This window comes from Saccoglossus kowalevskii, chromosome 16 (assembly GCF_978046115.1).
Source record: "Saccoglossus kowalevskii chromosome 16, keSacKowa6.1, whole genome shotgun sequence".
NCBI lineage: Eukaryota > Metazoa > Hemichordata > Enteropneusta > Harrimaniidae > Saccoglossus > Saccoglossus kowalevskii.
This window is the reverse complement of record NC_140656.1, coordinates 6,106,630-6,124,227: the sequence shown is the minus strand read 5'-3', so window position 1 is coordinate 6,124,227 and position 17,598 is coordinate 6,106,630.

Here is a 17,598-nt window from a genome sequence, read left to right as displayed (position 1 = left end):
ACTATACATTTGTACACATCAACACTTAGTAACCAATAATGCTTTACACTATTCACTTGCATACATCAGCACCTTCCAGACTACTGTATGTCAAACTATACATTTGTACACATCAACACTTAGTAACTTATAATGTCTTACACTATTCACTTGCATACACCGGCACCTTCTAGACTACTGTGTGTCACTCTATACATTTGCACACATCAACACTTAGTAACTTATAATGCCTTACACTATTCACTTGCGTACATTAGAACCTTCTAGACTACTGTGTGTCACATTATATATGTGTACACATCAACACTTAGTAACTTATAATGCCTTACACTATTCACTTGCATACATCAGCAACTTCTAGACTACTGTGTGTCACACTATACATTTGTACACATCAACACTTAGTAACTTATAATGCCTTACACTATTCACTTGCATACATCAGCACCTTCTAGACTACTGTGTGTCACTCTATACATTTGTACACATCAACACTTCCTAACTTATAATGCCTTACACTATTCACTTGCATACACCGGCACCTTCTAGACTACTGTGTGTCACACTATACATTTGTACACATCAACACTTAGTAACTTATAATGCCTTACACTATTCATTTGCGTACATCGGCACCTTCTAGACTACTGTGTGTCATACTGGACATTCCTACACATCAACACTTCCTAACTTATAATGCCTTACACTATTCACTTGCATACATTAGCACCTTCTTGACTACTGTGTGTCACATTATATATTTGTACACATCAACACTTAGTAACTTATAATGCCTTACACTATTCACTTGCATACATCAGCACCTTCTAGACTACTGTGTGTCACACTATACATTTGTACACATCAACACTTCCTAACTTATAATGCCTTACACTATTCACTTGCATACATCAGCACCTTCTAGACTACTGTGTGTCACTCTATACATTTGTACACATCAACACTTCCTAACTTATAATGCCTTACACTACTCACTTGCATACATCAGCACCTTCTAGACTACTGTGTGTCACACTATACATTTGTACACATCAACACTTCCTAACTTATAATGCCTTACACCATTCACTTGCATACATCAGCACCTTCTAGACTAATGTGTGTCACACTATACATTTGTACACATCAACACTTCCTAACTTATAATGCCTTACACCATTCACTTGCATACATCAGCACCTTCTAGACTAATGTGTGTCACACTATACATTTGTACACATCAACACTTCCTAACTTATAATGCCTTACACCATTCACTTGCATACATCAGCCCCTTCTAGACTACTGTGTGTCACACTATACATTTGTACACATCTACACTTCCTAACTTATAATGCCTTACACTATTTACTTGCATACATCAGCACCTTCCAGACTACTGTGTGTCAAACTATCCATTTGTACACATGACACTTCCTAACTTATAATGCCTTACACTATTCACTTGCATACACCAGCACCTTCCAGACTACTGTGTGTCACACTATATATTTTTACACATTAACACTTACTAACATATAATGCCTTTAACTATTCACTTGCATACATCAACACCTTCAAGACTACTATGTGTCACACTATACATTGTACACACCAACACTTAGTAACTTATAATGCCTTACACTATTTACTTGCATACACCAGCACCTTCCAGACTACTGTGTGTCAAACTATCCATTTGTACACATGAACACTTCCTAACTTATAATGCCTTACACTATTCACTTGCATACACCAGTATCTTCCAGACTACTGTGTGTCACACTATATATTTGTTCACATCAACACTTACTAACTTATAATGCCTTACACTATTCACTTGCATACACCAGCACCTTCCAGACTACTGTGTGTCACACTATATATTTGTTCACATCAACACTTACTAACTTATAATGCCTTACACTATTCACTTGCATACACCAGCACCTTCTAGAATACTGTGTGTCACACTATACATTTGTACACATCAACACTTCCTAACTTATAATGCCTTACACCATTCACTTGCATACATCAGCACCTTCTAGACTAATGTGTGTCACACTATACATTTGTACACATCAACACTTCCTAACTTATAATGCCTTACACCATTCACTTGCATACATCAGCACCTTCTAGACTAATGTGTGTCACACTATACATTTGTACACATCAACACTTCCTAACTTATAATGCCTTACACCATTCACTTGCATACATCAGCACCTTCTAGACTACTGTGTGTCACACTATACATTTGTACACATCAACACTTCCTAACTTATAATGCCTTACACCATTCACTTGCATACATCAGCACCTTCTAGACTAATGTGTGTCACACTATACATTTGTACACATCAACACTTCCTAACTTATAATGCCTTACACCATTCACTTGCATACATCAGCACCTTCTAGACTAATGTGTGTCACACTATACATTTGTACACATCAACACTTCCTAACTTATAATGCCTTACACCATTCACTTGCATACATCAGCCCCTTCTAGACTACTGTGTGTCACACTATACATTTGTACACATCTACACTTCCTAACTTATAATGCCTTACACTATTTACTTGCATACATCAGCACCTTCCAGACTACTGTGTGTCAAACTATCCATTTGTACACATGACACTTCCTAACTTATAATGCCTTACACTATTCACTTGCATACACCAGCACCTTCCAGACTACTGTGTGTCACACTATATATTTTTACACATTAACACTTACTAACATATAATGCCTTTAACTATTCACTTGCATACATCAACACCTTCAAGACTACTATGTGTCACACTATACATTGTACACACCAACACTTAGTAACTTATAATGCCTTACACTATTTACTTGCATACACCAGCACCTTCCAGACTACTGTGTGTCAAACTATCCATTTGTACACATGAACACTTCCTAACTTATAATGCCTTACACTATTCACTTGCATACACCAGTATCTTCCAGACTACTGTGTGTCACACTATATATTTGTTCACATCAACACTTACTAACTTATAATGCCTTACACTATTCACTTGCATACACCAGCACCTTCCAGACTACTGTGTGTCACACTATATATTTGTTCACATCAACACTTACTAACTTATAATGCCTTACACTATTCACTTGCATACACCAGCACCTTCTAGAATACTGTGTGTCACACTATACATTTGTACACATCAACACTTAGTAACCAATAATGCTTTACACTATTCACTTGCATACATCAGCACCTTCCAGACTACTGTATGTCAAACTATACATTTGTACACATCAACACTTAGTAACTTATAATGTCTTACACTATTCACTTGCATACACCGGCACTTTCTAGACTACTGTGTGTCACTCTATACATTTGCACACATCAACACTTAGTAACTTATAATGCCTTACACTATTCACTTGCGTACATTAGAACCTTCTAGACTACTGTGTGTCACATTATATATGTGTACACATCAACACTTAGTAACTTATAATGCCTTACACTATTCACTTGCATACATCAGCAACTTCTAGACTACTGTGTGTCACACTATACATTTGTACACATCAACACTTAGTAACTTATAATGCCTTACACTATTCACTTGCATACATCAGCACCGTCTAGACTACTGTGTGTCACTCTATACATTTGTACACATCAACACTTCCTAACTTATAATGCCTTACACTATTCACTTGCATACATCAGCACCTTCCAGACTACTGTGTGTCATACTGGACATTCCTACACATCAACACTTCCTAACTTATAATGCCTTACACTATTCATTTGCATACACCAGCACCTGCTAGACTACTGTGTGTCACACTATACATTTGTACACATCAACACTTCCTAACTTATAATGCCTTACACTATTCACTTGCATACATCAGCACCTTCCAGACTACTGTATGTCAAACTATACATTTGTACACATCAACACTTAGTAACTTATAATGTCTTACACTATTCACTTGCATACACCGGCACTTTCTAGACTACTGTGTGTCACTCTATACATTTGCACACATCAACACTTAGTAACTTATAATGCCTTACGCTATTCACTTGCGTACATTAGAACCTTCTAGACTACTGTGTGTCACATTATATATGTGTACACATCAACACTTAGTAACTTATAATGCCTTACACTATTCACTTGCATACATCAGCAACTTCTAGACTACTGTGTGTCACACTATACATTTGTACACATCAACACTTAGTAACTTATAATGCCTTACACTATTCACTTGCATACATCAGCACCTTCTAGACTACTGTGTGTCACTCTATACATTTGTACACATCAACACTTCCTAACTTATAATGCCTTACACTATTCACTTGCATACATCAGCACCTTCCAGACTACTGTGTGTCATACTGGACATTCCTACACATCAACACTTCCTAACTTATAATGCCTTACACTATTCATTTGCATACACCAGCACCTGCTAGACTACTGTGTGTCACACTATACATTTGTACACATCAACACGTTTTAACTTAAAATGCCTTACACTATTCACTTGCATACATCAGCACCTTCCAGACTACTGTGTGTCATACTGGACATTTCTACACATCAACACTTCCTAACTTATAATGCCTTACACTATTCACTTGCATACATCAGCACCTTCCAGACTACTGTGTGTCATACTGGACATTCCTACACATCAACACTTCCTAACTTATAATGCCTTACACCACTCACTTGCATACATAAGCACCTTCCAGACTACTGTGTGTCACACTATACATTTGTACACATCAACACTTTCTAACTTATAATGCCTTACTCTATTCACTTGCATACATCAGCACCTTCTAGACTACTATGTGTCACACTATACATTTGTACACTTCAACACTACCTAATTTATAATGCCTTACACTATTCACTTGCATACATCAGCCCCTTCTAGACTACTGTGTGTCACACTATACATTTGTACACATCAACACTTCCTAACTTATAATGCCTTACACTATTCACTTGCATACATCAGCACCTTCTAGACTACTGTGTGTCACTCTATACATTTGTACACATCAACACTTCCTAACTTATAATGCCTTACACTATTCACTTGCATACATCAGCACCTTCTAGACTACTGTGTGTCACACTATACATTTGTACACATCAACACTTCCTAACTTATAATGCCTTACACCATTCACTTGCATACATCAGCACCTTCTAGACTAATGTGTGTCACACTATACATTTGTACACATCAACACTTCCTAACTTATAATGCCTTACACTATTCACTTGCATACATCAGCACCTTCCAGACTACTGTGTGTCATACTGGACATTCCTACACATCAACACTTCCTAACTTATAATGCCTTACACTATTCATTTGCATACACCAGCACCTGCTAGACTACTGTGTGTCACACTATACATTTGTACACATCAACACTTCCTAACTTATAATGCCTTACACTATTCACTTGCATACATCAGCACCTTCCAGACTACTGTATGTCAAACTATACATTTGTACACATCAACACTTAGTAACTTATAATGTCTTACACTATTCACTTGCATACACCGGCACTTTCTAGACTACTGTGTGTCACTCTATACATTTGCACACATCAACACTTAGTAACTTATAATGCCTTACGCTATTCACTTGCGTACATTAGAACCTTCTAGACTACTGTGTGTCACATTATATATGTGTACACATCAACACTTAGTAACTTATAATGCCTTACACTATTCACTTGCATACATCAGCAACTTCTAGACTACTGTGTGTCACACTATACATTTGTACACATCAACACTTAGTAACTTATAATGCCTTACACTATTCACTTGCATACATCAGCACCTTCTAGACTACTGTGTGTCACTCTATACATTTGTACACATCAACACTTCCTAACTTATAATGCCTTACACTATTCACTTGCATACATCAGCACCTTCCAGACTACTGTGTGTCATACTGGACATTCCTACACATCAACACTTCCTAACTTATAATGCCTTACACTATTCATTTGCATACACCAGCACCTGCTAGACTACTGTGTGTCACACTATACATTTGTACACATCAACACGTTTTAACTTAAAATGCCTTACACTATTCACTTGCATACATCAGCACCTTCCAGACTACTGTGTGTCATACTGGACATTTCTACACATCAACACTTCCTAACTTATAATGCCTTACACTATTCACTTGCATACATCAGCACCTTCCAGACTACTGTGTGTCATACTGGACATTCCTACACATCAACACTTCCTAACTTATAATGCCTTACACCACTCACTTGCATACATAAGCACCTTCCAGACTACTGTGTGTCACACTATACATTTGTACACATCAACACTTTCTAACTTATAATGCCTTACTCTATTCACTTGCATACATCAGCACCTTCTAGACTACTATGTGTCACACTATACATTTGTACACTTCAACACTACCTAATTTATAATGCCTTACACTATTCACTTGCATACATCAGCCCCTTCTAGACTACTGTGTGTCACACTATACATTTGTACACATCAACACTTCCTAACTTATAATGCCTTACACTATTCACTTGCATACATCAGCACCTTCTAGACTACTGTGTGTCACTCTATACATTTGTACACATCAACACTTCCTAACTTATAATGCCTTACACTATTCACTTGCATACATCAGCACCTTCTAGACTACTGTGTGTCACACTATACATTTGTACACATCAACACTTCCTAACTTATAATGCCTTACACCATTCACTTGCATACATCAGCACCTTCTAGACTAATGTGTGTCACACTATACATTTGTACACATCAACACTTCCTAACTTATAATGCCTTACACCATTCACTTGCATACATCAGCACCTTCTAGACTAATGTGTGTCACACTATACATTTGTACACATCAACACTTCCTAACTTATAATGCCTTACACCATTCACTTGCATACATCAGCCCCTTCTAGACTACTGTGTGTCACACTATACATTTGTACACATCAACACTTCCTAACTTATAATGCCTTACACTATTTACTTGCATACATCAGCACCTTCCAGACTACTGTGTGTCAAACTATCCATTTGTACACATGACACTTCCTAACTTATAATGCCTTACACTATTCACTTGCATACACAGCACCTTCCAGACTACTGTGTGTCACACTATATATTTTTACACATTAACACTTACTAACATATAATGCCTTTAACTATTCACTTGCATACATCAACACCTTCAAGACTACTATGTGTCACGCTATACATTGTACACACCAACACTTAGTAACTTATAATGCCTTACACTATTTACTTGCATACACCAGCACCTTCCAGACTACTGTGTGTCAAACTATCCATTTGTACACATGAACACTTCCTAACTTATAATGCCTTACACTATTCACTTGCATACACCAGTATCTTCCAGACTACTGTGTGTCACACTATATATTTGTTCACATCAACACTTACTAACTTATAATGCCTTACACTATTCACTTGCATACACAGCACCTTCCAGACTACTGTGTGTCACACTATATATTTGTTCACATCAACACTTACTAACTTATAATGCCTTACACTATTCACTTGCATACACCAGCACCTTCTAGAATACTGTGTGTCACACTATACATTTGTACACATCAACACTTAGTAACCAATAATGCTTTACACTATTCACTTGCATACATCAGCACCTTCCAGACTACTGTATGTCAAACTATACATTTGTACACATCAACACTTAGTAACTTATAATGTCTTACACTATTCACTTGCATACACCGGCACCTTCTAGACTACTGTGTGTCACTCTATACATTTGCACACATCAACACTTAGTAACTTATAATGCCTTACACTATTCACTTGCGTACATTAGAACCTTCTAGACTACTGTGTGTCACATTATATATGTGTACACATCAACACTTAGTAACTTATAATGCCTTACACTATTCACTTGCATACATCAGCAACTTCTAGACTACTGTGTGTCACACTATACATTTGTACACATCAACACTTAGTAACTTATAATGCCTTACACTATTCACTTGCATACATCAGCACCTTCTAGACTACTGTGTGTCACTCTATACATTTGTACACATCAACACTTCCTAACTTATAATGCCTTACACTATTCACTTGCATACACCGGCACCTTCTAGACTACTGTGTGTCACACTATACATTTGTACACATCAACACTTAGTAACTTATAATGCCTTACACTATTCATTTGCGTACATCGGCACCTTCTAGACTACTGTGTGTCATACTGGACATTCCTACACATCAACACTTCCTAACTTATAATGCCTTACACTATTCACTTGCATACATTAGCACCTTCTTGACTACTGTGTGTCACATTATATATTTGTACACATCAACACTTAGTAACTTATAATGCCTTACACTATTCACTTGCATACATCAGCACCTTCTAGACTACTGTGTGTCACACTATACATTTGTACACATCAACACTTCCTAACTTATAATGCCTTACACTATTCACTTGCATACATCAGCACCTTCTAGACTACTGTGTGTCACTCTATACATTTGTACACATCAACACTTCCTAACTTATAATGCCTTACACTATTCACTTGCATACATCAGCACCTTCTAGACTACTGTGTGTCACACTATACATTTGTACACATCAACACTTCCTAACTTATAATGCCTTACACCATTCACTTGCATACATCAGCACCTTCTAGACTAATGTGTGTCACACTATACATTTGTACACATCAACACTTCCTAACTTATAATGCCTTACACCATTCACTTGCATACATCAGCACCTTCTAGACTAATGTGTGTCACACTATACATTTGTACACATCAACACTTCCTAACTTATAATGCCTTACACCATTCACTTGCATACATCAGCCCCTTCTAGACTACTGTGTGTCACACTATACATTTGTACACATCTACACTTCCTAACTTATAATGCCTTACACTATTTACTTGCATACATCAGCACCTTCCAGACTACTGTGTGTCAAACTATCCATTTGTACACATGACACTTCCTAACTTATAATGCCTTACACTATTCACTTGCATACACCAGCACCTTCCAGACTACTGTGTGTCACACTATATATTTTTACACATTAACACTTACTAACATATAATGCCTTTAACTATTCACTTGCATACATCAACACCTTCAAGACTACTATGTGTCACACTATACATTGTACACACCAACACTTAGTAACTTATAATGCCTTACACTATTTACTTGCATACACCAGCACCTTCCAGACTACTGTGTGTCAAACTATCCATTTGTACACATGAACACTTCCTAACTTATAATGCCTTACACTATTCACTTGCATACACCAGTATCTTCCAGACTACTGTGTGTCACACTATATATTTGTTCACATCAACACTTACTAACTTATAATGCCTTACACTATTCACTTGCATACACCAGCACCTTCCAGACTACTGTGTGTCACACTATATATTTGTTCACATCAACACTTACTAACTTATAATGCCTTACACTATTCACTTGCATACACCAGCACCTTCTAGAATACTGTGTGTCACACTATACATTTGTACACATCAACACTTCCTAACTTATAATGCCTTACACCATTCACTTGCATACATCAGCACCTTCTAGACTAATGTGTGTCACACTATACATTTGTACACATCAACACTTCCTAACTTATAATGCCTTACACCATTCACTTGCATACATCAGCACCTTCTAGACTAATGTGTGTCACACTATACATTTGTACACATCAACACTTCCTAACTTATAATGCCTTACACCATTCACTTGCATACATCAACACCTTCTAGACTACTGTGTGTCACACTATACATTTGTACACATCAACACTTCCTAACTTATAATGCCTTACACCATTCACTTGCATACATCAGCACCTTCTAGACTAATGTGTGTCACACTATACATTTGTACACATCAACACTTCCTAACTTATAATGCCTTACACCATTCACTTGCATACATCAGCACCTTCTAGACTAATGTGTGTCACACTATACATTTGTACACATCAACACTTCCTAACTTATAATGCCTTACACCATTCACTTGCATACATCAGCCCCTTCTAGACTACTGTGTGTCACACTATACATTTGTACACATCTACACTTCCTAACTTATAATGCCTTACACTATTTACTTGCATACATCAGCACCTTCCAGACTACTGTGTGTCAAACTATCCATTTGTACACATGACACTTCCTAACTTATAATGCCTTACACTATTCACTTGCATACACCAGCACCTTCCAGACTACTGTGTGTCACACTATATATTTTTACACATTAACACTTACTAACATATAATGCCTTTAACTATTCACTTGCATACATCAACACCTTCAAGACTACTATGTGTCACACTATACATTGTACACACCAACACTTAGTAACTTATAATGCCTTACACTATTTACTTGCATACACCAGCACCTTCCAGACTACTGTGTGTCAAACTATCCATTTGTACACATGAACACTTCCTAACTTATAATGCCTTACACTATTCACTTGCATACACCAGCATCTTCCAGACTACTGTGTGTCACACTATATATTTGTTCACATCAACACTTACTAACTTATAATGCCTTACACTATTCACTTGCATACACCAGCACCTTCCAGACTACTGTGTGTCACACTATATATTTGTTCACATCAACACTTACTAACTTATAATGCCTTACACTATTCACTTGCATACACCAGCACCTTCTAGAATACTGTGTGTCACACTATACATTTGTACACATCAACACTTAGTAACCAATAATGCTTTACACTATTCACTTGCATACATCAGCACCTTCCAGACTACTGTATGTCAAACTATACATTTGTACACATCAACACTTAGTAACTTATAATGTCTTACACTATTCACTTGCATACACCGGCACTTTCTAGACTACTGTGTGTCACTCTATACATTTGCACACATCAACACTTAGTAACTTATAATGCCTTACACTATTCACTTGCGTACATTAGAACCTTCTAGACTACTGTGTGTCACATTATATATGTGTACACATCAACACTTAGTAACTTATAATGCCTTACACTATTCACTTGCATACATCAGCAACTTCTAGACTACTGTGTGTCACACTATACATTTGTACACATCAACACTTAGTAACTTATAATGCCTTACACTATTCACTTGCATACATCAGCACCTTCTAGACTACTGTGTGTCACTCTATACATTTGTACACATCAACACTTCCTAACTTATAATGCCTTACACTATTCACTTGCATACATCAGCACCTTCCAGACTACTGTGTGTCATACTGGACATTCCTACACATCAACACTTCCTAACTTATAATGCCTTACACTATTCATTTGCATACACCAGCACCTGCTAGACTACTGTGTGTCACACTATACATTTGTACACATCAACACGTTTTAACTTAAAATGCCTTACACTATTCACTTGCATACATCAGCACCTTCCAGACTACTGTGTGTCATACTGGACATTTCTACTCATCAACACTTCCTAACTTATAATGCCTTACACTATTCACTTGCATACATCAGCACCTTCCAGACTACTGTGTGTCATACTGGACATTCCTACACATCAACACTTCCTAACTTATAATGCCTTACACCACTCACTTGCATACATAAGCACCTTCCAGACTACTGTGTGTCACACTATACATTTGTACACATCAACACTTTCTAACTTATAATGCCTTACTCTATTCACTTGCATACATCAGCACCTTCTAGACTACTATGTGTCACACTATACATTTGTACACTTCAACACTACCTAATTTATAATGCCTTACACTATTCACTTGCATACATCAGCCCCTTCTAGACTACTGTGTGTCACACTATACATTTGTACACATCAACACTTCCTAACTTATAATGCCTTACACTATTCACTTGCATACATCAGCACCTTCTAGACTACTGTGTGTCACTCTATACATTTGTACACATCAACACTTCCTAACTTATAATGCCTTACACTATTCACTTGCATACATCAGCACCTTCTAGACTACTGTGTGTCACACTATACATTTGTACACATCAACACTTCCTAACTTATAATGCCTTACACCATTCACTTGCATACATCAGCACCTTCTAGACTAATGTGTGTCACACTATACATTTGTACACATCAACACTTCCTAACTTATAATGCCTTACACCATTCACTTGCATACATCAGCACCTTCTAGACTAATGTGTGTCACACTATACATTTGTACACATCAACACTTCCTAACTTATAATGCCTTACACCATTCACTTGCATACATCAGCCCCTTCTAGACTACTGTGTGTCACACTATACATTTGTACACATCAACACTTCCTAACTTATAATGCCTTACACTATTTACTTGCATACATCAGCACCTTCCAGACTACTGTGTGTCAAACTATCCATTTGTACACATGACACTTCCTAACTTATAATGCCTTACACTATTCACTTGCATACACCAGCACCTTCCAGACTACTGTGTGTCACACTATATATTTTTACACATTAACACTTACTAACATATAATGCCTTTAACTATTCACTTGCATACATCAACACCTTCAAGACTACTATGTGTCACACTATACATTGTACACACCAACACTTAGTAACTTATAATGCCTTACACTATTTACTTGCATACACCAGCACCTTCCAGACTACTGTGTGTCAAACTATCCATTTGTACACATGAACACTTCCTAACTTATAATGCCTTACACTATTCACTTGCATACACCAGTATCTTCCAGACTACTGTGTGTCACACTATATATTTGTTCACATCAACACTTACTAACTTATAATGCCTTACACTATTCACTTGCATACACCAGCACCTTCCAGACTACTGTGTGTCACACTATATATTTGTTCACATCAACACTTACTAACTTATAATGCCTTACACTATTCACTTGCATACACCAGCACCTTCTAGAATACTGTGTGTCACACTATACATTTGTACACATCAACACTTAGTAACCAATAATGCTTTACACTATTCACTTGCATACATCAGCACCTTCCAGACTACTGTATGTCAAACTATACATTTGTACACATCAACACTTAGTAACTTATAATGTCTTACACTATTCACTTGCATACACCGGCACCTTCTAGACTACTGTGTGTCACTCTATACATTTGCACACATCAACACTTAGTAACTTATAATGCCTTACACTATTCACTTGCGTACATTAGAACCTTCTAGACTACTGTGTGTCACATTATATATGTGTACACATCAACACTTAGTAACTTATAATGCCTTACACTATTCACTTGCATACATCAGCAACTTCTAGACTACTGTGTGTCACACTATACATTTGTACACATCAACACTTAGTAACTTATAATGCCTTACACTATTCACTTGCATACATCAGCACCTTCTAGACTACTGTGTGTCACTCTATACATTTGTACACATCAACACTTCCTAACTTATAATGCCTTACACTATTCACTTGCATACACCGGCACCTTCTAGACTACTGTGTGTCACACTATACATTTGTACACATCAACACTTAGTAACTTATAATGCCTTACACTATTCATTTGCGTACATCGGCACCTTCTAGACTACTGTGTGTCATACTGGACATTCCTACACATCAACACTTCCTAACTTATAATGCCTTACACTATTCACTTGCATACATTAGCACCTTCTTGACTACTGTGTGTCACATTATATATTTGTACACATCAACACTTAGTAACTTATAATGCCTTACACTATTCACTTGCATACATCAGCACCTTCTAGACTACTGTGTGTCACACTATACATTTGTACACATCAACACTTCCTAACTTATAATGCCTTACACTATTCACTTGCATACATCAGCACCTTCTAGACTACTGTGTGTCACTCTATACATTTGTACACATCAACACTTCCTAACTTATAATGCCTTACACTATTCACTTGCATACATCAGCACCTTCTAGACTACTGTGTGTCACACTATACATTTGTACACATCAACACTTCCTAACTTATAATGCCTTACACTATTCACTTGCATACATCAGCACCTTCTAGACTACTGTGTGTCACACTATACATTTGTACACATCAACACTTCCTAACTTATAATGCCTTACACCATTCACTTGCATACATCAGCACCTTCTAGACTAATGTGTGTCACACTATACATTTGTACACATCAACACTTCCTAACTTATAATGCCTTACACCATTCACTTGCATACATCAGCACCTTCTAGACTAATGTGTGTCACACTATACATTTGTACACATCAACACTTCCTAACTTATAATGCCTTACACCATTCACTTGCATACATCAGCCCCTTCTAGACTACTGTGTGTCACACTATACATTTGTACACATCAACACTTCCTAACTTATAATGCCTTACACTATTTACTTGCATACATCAGCACCTTCCAGACTACTGTGTGTCAAACTATCCATTTGTACACATGACACTTCCTAACTTATAATGCCTTACACTATTCACTTGCATACACCAGCACCTTCCAGACTACTGTGTGTCACACTATATATTTTTACACATTAACACTTACTAACATATAATGCCTTTAACTATTCACTTGCATACATCAACACCTTCAAGACTACTATGTGTCACACTATACATTGTACACACCAACACTTAGTAACTTATAATGCCTTACACTATTTACTTGCATACACCAGCACCTTCCAGACTACTGTGTGTCAAACTATCCATTTGTACACATGAACACTTCCTAACTTATAATGCCTTACACTATTCACTTGCATACACCAGTATCTTCCAGACTACTGTGTGTCACACTATATATTTGTTCACATCAACACTTACTAACTTATAATGCCTTACACTATTCACTTGCATACACCAGCACCTTCCAGACTACTGTGTGTCACACTATATATTTGTTCACATCAACACTTACTAACTTATAATGCCTTACACTATTCACTTGCATACACCAGCACCTTCTAGAATACTGTGTGTCACACTATACATTTGTACACATCAACACTTAGTAACCAATAATGCTTTACACTATTCACTTGCATACATCAGCACCTTCCAGACTACTGTATGTCAAACTATACATTTGTACACATCAACACTTAGTAACTTATAATGTCTTACACTATTCACTTGCATACACCGGCACCTTCTAGACTACTGTGTGTCACTCTATACATTTGCACACATCAACACTTAGTAACTTATAATGCCTTACACTATTCACTTGCGTACATTAGAACCTTCTAGACTACTGTGTGTCACATTATATATGTGTACACATCAACACTTAGTAACTTATAATGCCTTACACTATTCACTTGCATACATCAGCAACTTCTAGACTACTGTGTGTCACACTATACATTTGTACACATCAACACTTAGTAACTTATAATGCCTTACACTATTCACTTGCATACATCAGCACCTTCTAGACTACTGTGTGTCACTCTATACATTTGTACACATCAACACTTCCTAACTTATAATGCCTTACACTATTCACTTGCATACACCGGCACCTTCTAGACTACTGTGTGTCACACTATACATTTGTACACATCAACACTTAGTAACTTATAATGCCTTACACTATTCATTTGCGTACATCGGCACCTTCTAGACTACTGTGTGTCATACTGGACATTCCTACACATCAACACTTCCTAACTTATAATGCCTTACACTATTCACTTGCATACATTAGCACCTTCTTGACTACTGTGTGTCACATTATATATTTGTACACATCAACACTTAGTAACTTATAATGCCTTACACTATTCACTTGCATACATCAGCACCTTCTAGACTACTGTGTGTCACACTATACATTTGTACACATCAACACTTCCTAACTTATAATGCCTTACACTATTCACTTGCATACATCAGCACCTTCTAGACTACTGTGTGTCACTCTATACATTTGTACACATCAACACTTCCTAACTTATAATGCCTTACACTATTCACTTGCATACATCAGCACCTTCTAGACTACTGTGTGTCACACTATACATTTGTACACATCAACACTTCCTAACTTATAATGCCTTACACCATTCACTTGCATACATCAGCACCTTCTAGACTAATGTGTGTCACACTATACATTTGTACACATCAACACTTCCTAACTTATAATGCCTTACACCATTCACTTGCATACATCAGCACCTTCTAGACTAATGTGTGTCACACTATACATTTGTACACATCAACACTTCCTAACTTATAATGCCTTACACCATTCACTTGCATACATCAGCCCCTTCTAGACTACTGTGTGTCACACTATACATTTGTACACATCTACACTTCCTAACTTATAATGCCTTACACTATTTACTTGCATACATCAGCACCTTCCAGACTACTGTGTGTCAAACTATCCATTTGTACACATGACACTTCCTAACTTATAATGCCTTACACTATTCACTTGCATACACCAGCACCTTCCAGACTACTGTGTGTCACACTATATATTTTTACACATTAACACTTACTAACATATAATGCCTTTAACTATTCACTTGCATACATCAACACCTTCAAGACTACTATGTGTCACACTATACATTGTACACACCAACACTTAGTAACTTATAATGCCTTACACTATTTACTTGCATACACCAGCACCTTCCAGACTACTGTGTGTCAAACTATCCATTTGTACACATGAACACTTCCTAACTTATAATGCCTTACACTATTCACTTGCATACACCAGTATCTTCCAGACTACTGTGTGTCACACTATATATTTGTTCACATCAACACTTACTAACTTATAATGCCTTACACTATTCACTTGCATACACCAGCACCTTCCAGACTACTGTGTGTCACACTATATATTTGTTCACATCAACACTTACTAACTTATAATGCCTTACACTATTCACTTGCATACACCAGCACCTTCTAGAATACTGTGTGTCACACTATACATTTGTACACATCAACACTTAGTAACCAATAATGCTTTACACTATTCACTTGCATACATCAGCACCTTCCAGACTACTGTATGTCAAACTATACATTTGTACACATCAACACTTAGTAACTTATAATGTCTTACACTATTCACTTGCATACACCGGCACTTTCTAGACTACTGTGTGTCACTCTATACATTTGCACACATCAACACTTAGTAACTTATAATGCCTTACACTATTCACTTGCGTACATTAGAACCTTCTAGACTACTGTGTGTCACATTATATATGTGTACACATCAACACTTAGTAACTTATAATGCCTTACACTATTCACTTGCATACATCAGCAACTTCTAGACTACTGTGTGTCACACTATACATTTGTACACATCAACACTTAGTAACTTATA